The sequence below is a fragment of the Poecilia reticulata genome, chromosome 20, assembly GCF_904066995.2.
Source record: "Poecilia reticulata chromosome 20, P_reticulata-male-v2, whole genome shotgun sequence".
NCBI classification, from domain to species: Eukaryota; Metazoa; Chordata; class Actinopteri; order Cyprinodontiformes; family Poeciliidae; genus Poecilia; species Poecilia reticulata.
Window position 1 is genome coordinate 10364321 of NC_088849.1, and position 4690 is coordinate 10369010.

Genomic DNA, 4690 nt, shown 5'->3' on the forward strand with positions numbered 1-4690 from the left:
TTGACAGATGCTGAAAACCAAAACTCCTCGCCACAACTTCTGCACAAATTCTAATTACAGCCCAGCGAATTTCAAACAGCAGCACAGAAAAAGGGCTGGTGTCCAAGCCTCTCAGATTTTATTATTTCATTTTCTCTCTCGCTCTCCTCCCACTTCTCCATCCTAATCCACTTCAATTATGTTTCCTCCCATTCCTCCTGATCACTTTACAGCTCAGCAGCACCTGTGCTAATTGTAGCTGTGATGATTGCTGATATGTTTTGCATCCTTAAAGGAGTTTTACAGGAGGGGGACGACAAATAAACATCCAGCCCCAGGGCTTTTTGGGTAGCACAGCTCAGCCGAGCAGATGGCCATCACATTATATGAGCGAAGCTTCTCGCGGAGGCTGAGGTGTGGGTGGGTGGGGGGTAATGAGTGCGCGGTGGGGGGAGGAGTGAGGAGTAAAGAGGGGAGACGAAGTGAAGGAAGGAGGTAGGAGGTGACGTAGGAGAAGGACAGAAGACTAAGGAGTGCAGCGCTAGAAAAGATTTCTGTTGACATAGCACAGTTAGCTTAGCATAGATGCTAAAAATTGATGGAATGGCCTGGGTTAGGGGCTGCACAGTGGCGCAGTTGGTACAGCTGTTGCCTTGCAGCAAGAAGGTTCTGGGTTCGATTCCCGGCCTGGGGTCTTTCTGCATGGAGTTTGCATGTTCTCCCTGTGCGTGCGTGGGTTTTCTCCGGGTACTCCGGTTTCCTCCCACAGTCCAAAAACATGACTGTCAGGTTAACTGGCCTCTCCAAATTGCCCCTAGGTGTGAGTGTGTATGTGCATGGTTGTGTGTCCTGTGTGTCTCTGTGTTGCCCTGCGACAGACTGGCGACCTGTCCAGGGTGTACCCTGCCTCTCGCCCGAAACGTTGGCTGGAGATGGGCACCAGCACCCCTCCCGACCCCACTGAGGGAAAAAGGGTGCAAGAAAATGGATGGATGGATGGATGGGCCTGGGTTTGCTTACAGCTAATTTGAACAGGAAATGTTTAAAAGCTTATCAAAGCTCTTCATGCATGTGATAGACACGTGATATTTAAAAAAAAAAAGAAAAGTGACATTAACAAACAGCCTTAAGTGTACTCAATAAAAGTATTTGATAAACCACTCTGATGACTAAAAATTACTTCATAGAAAGTTAGTTACCATCTAGTCACCCACAGTTCCATTAAATTAAGAATTGTATTGTTGAAATTAATTTAATTCTCGAGAGTTTTCTTTAACATAACGCAAGAAATAATTGAGGAATTACTCTAGATGGCACCGATATCGGCAGAATATGAAGCTATGGGCTGTTGATTTTACGTCAAGGAGATATTTTATTGTGGCAATAAAACATCATCCTTAGATTTAATCAATAATAGAACTGCTTATTAGTTATCAGTAGGCCAGGTTGATGAATATATTTTTACTAGAGTATTTTGAGTTAGCCAGACTTTTACTTTTATTACTAACCTTTGGTAGTGTTTTTGTTGGTATAACTTCTATATTATTAAAAAAAACAAGATTATTTCTTTTTTTAGTGATAAGAATCTCTTGTTTAATTTTTCTAGCAGCAGATTAAACATGCACAAATTCACTGGATGGAATCACATGGTGCAATATATATATATATATATATATATATATATATATATATTTTATATATCTTTCTCTGACATTTAATATTTGCTTTGTGATTTGAAACGCACAAGAAAAGTTTTAAATTCCAACTTAAGGTAACCAACGCAGTTGTATTTTCTTTAAAAGAGCCAGATGTGGACACGGTGGCTTTCTATCTCTCACCTATCCACCTTGCTGCCCCCACCATGGCGCCTGCCGCCGTAATAAATGTGCTGCCAGTTCTCCCCGCTGTGGCTGTCTGAGGTCTGACCACATATTATATGGCAACCTATCTGAAGTGGACTGCATATTATATTGCAGCCTATTTGCTGGAATGATGAGATCCGGACACCTACGCCATTATTTATTAGATAGGACCAGAGCGGCGTGAGGCTGGGTGGCCTCGGTTGGCAGGTGTGTGCGTGAAGAAAGGGTTAAAGAAGGAAGAAAGGAGGAAGGAAACTGAAAAATCTAAAAGTAAACTAGGGATAAAAAAAACAACAACAAAAAACAGGAAAGTCATTTATTTAATTCTAATAGGCTGCTGTATGGAACAGAGCCTCCTTTGAGCATACAATGAAGCATTTGTCATCTCTCAGCCTTTCTGACGACAGAGTGCTAGGAAACAGCAAATATATATATATATATATATCAATGTTAGTCTAAATAAAAAATAGCTGACTACAGTTTATGGCAAATTGCTTTGCTGCTTTGAAAAATGGCCAAAATCCTCCACTGTTCTAACAGGGGTCAGCCTTCTTTGTTAGGTGTGTTCTCCTGGTGCAAAAGACAAATGATGTACTTTGCCTTGGGTCAACTGGGCTTTCCCATCCCATAATGACCTTTCAGGGAGCTGGAAGAGAATAGGTGTTCCCATAGCGATGAAGTACGCCGCACATCAAATGTGTGCAATGGCAAACTAATGTTTTTAGTGCAGCAGTATGACCTCCCAACCTCTAATGGACTGTTTTGCTGTTCATAAATCACACAAATACATCAGTTGAGCCGAGTAAAAGGAAAAAAAAAGGAGTTTTGTGCTAGTTTCTGCTCGGTTCTTGTTTGAAATCCTACTCTGTGACAAACGAAGAAGGATCTAGAGTTGGTTTCAGTTAAGATGTGTCCTCACATTCCAGAGAACTTGCCACTTTGCTGCTAAGGGGGGAAAAAACTAACAGTCCTCTGTGTGTGTGTGTGTGTGTCAAGGTTCCCTGAAGGAGAGAAGATCTCTGTCAGTTTGTCACCACACACAAGCTGCCAAATTTTATGAAATACCAAATTACTAATTGGCCCAGTGTTAGGTTTCCTGCCTGGAAGTGAGACTGTAATATCTAGGCCTCTATTAGGATCACAGAGAGAAGCACTCTCATCCGGTCCCCCACTGTGCTGGCAAGCCTCTGCTACTTCGCAGCGTGGCGGTGGAAATGAAGGACAAAAGACCTCTGAAACACAACCAAATGCTCCTACTGTAACGCTCTCTTCAAAGTTTGACGCCTGAACTTTCGTCAGAAAAATCAACAAGCTATGTAAAATATGTAGTTTCTTATATTAATGCCTTCATTTAGATTTTAAAGGGAAGTACGACACCATGAAGGATTCCAAGCGTTCTCTCTTCAACTGGTCCACAAATGTGCTTGTGCTTTTTTTAATATGGGAAAAGGCTGCTTTGTTTTATCGTGTATGTAACAAGGTACTGTTGTTTTCCAGGGATAAACTGTGGAATTCTGGCCACATTTAGTGGCAGCTCTGCTAAAAATGTGTACCAAAAAAAAAAAGTGCATATATTCAGTGATGTAATCAATTTGATTCTCTCAAAAGGTGATTAGTAATAATAATACCACACTTAGAGTTGAAGCAGGTTAATCAGAGAACAGAAGGAGAAGAGAAGTTATCCTCCACCATCCTTGGTGTGATGCTTTTCATCCTTTCCTTCAGTCATAATCCCCGTAAGTGTTCTTCCACCTTAATCCTAATCTCATCTGGCCAAAGCGTTCAGTTTCAGTTAAAGCCCCAGGAGTGATTAGCAGACGTCACAGTCAGTGGCATCCTCCTCAAGCATTCTGTCTGTTGATAAGAGTTTAATAGTTATGTTCTTTAACAGTTAGCTGGAGATTTTCTCACGTTTTAAGATTACCGGTATGTCTTATTTTCTAAGCATTCTGCTTAAGTTCATAGCGGCAAGATAAATATGGATCAGTAGAAATGTAAAACTGTGATCATATCCATACCCGAGTGAAACAGGAAGTCATCGATTAGAAAATGAATTCTGCAGAAGTTTAGATTGAGAATTCTAAAATTACTAAAAGCATAAACTTAAAAAAGGTGGTAACTGCTATCAGTTGTATTCTTTGAAAATGATCTAACGCGATTTTTTTTTCTCTTCCCACAAAATAAAAAGAATGCATCTAAATCAAAAGCTGGGTTTTCCAGAGTGCGCTTATGCTATTGCAATGAAAGATGAATTCATTTCAAGGCTTTTCTTACACGTCTCCACCAGGGGTGCCAATAAATGTGGCCAGCACTATAAATAGGACTCTCTAAGGTAATGAATATTCAAAACCAAAAGAGAGGATTTGGTTGAAGGGGAGTGTTCACACAAAAGACAGCAGGACTGCAAATCAGCATGTAATCAAATGCCGTAACCAAATTAATGCTAATGTATCACATAAAACATTTTAATCACCAGTTTAAATTGAGGAAGAAAAAAAAAAAAAACTCTGGCCCAAAACACAAAAAGATATTAATTTACAAGTAGGACCTTAAATACGTTATCAATTTACAGACTAAAACTTAGCAGCTGTGTGACTGACACCACTTAAAATAAGATGTCTGCAAATTAATATAAAAACTTACAGAAAGAAAAGACTGCCGTTTATTTTCTGTTTAGCAGCACCATCCCTTTTTTTTTTTTTTTCCAGGACTCCTAATCAAACACGCCTTGGGCCACTAGATGGATAAACACACACGGATAGATTCTGGCAACATTTCAACTCCTCTCTGAAGCAGTGCAATGGGAGAGAGAAAGGGCTGGCAGACAAAACCACACAAACACAAATCAC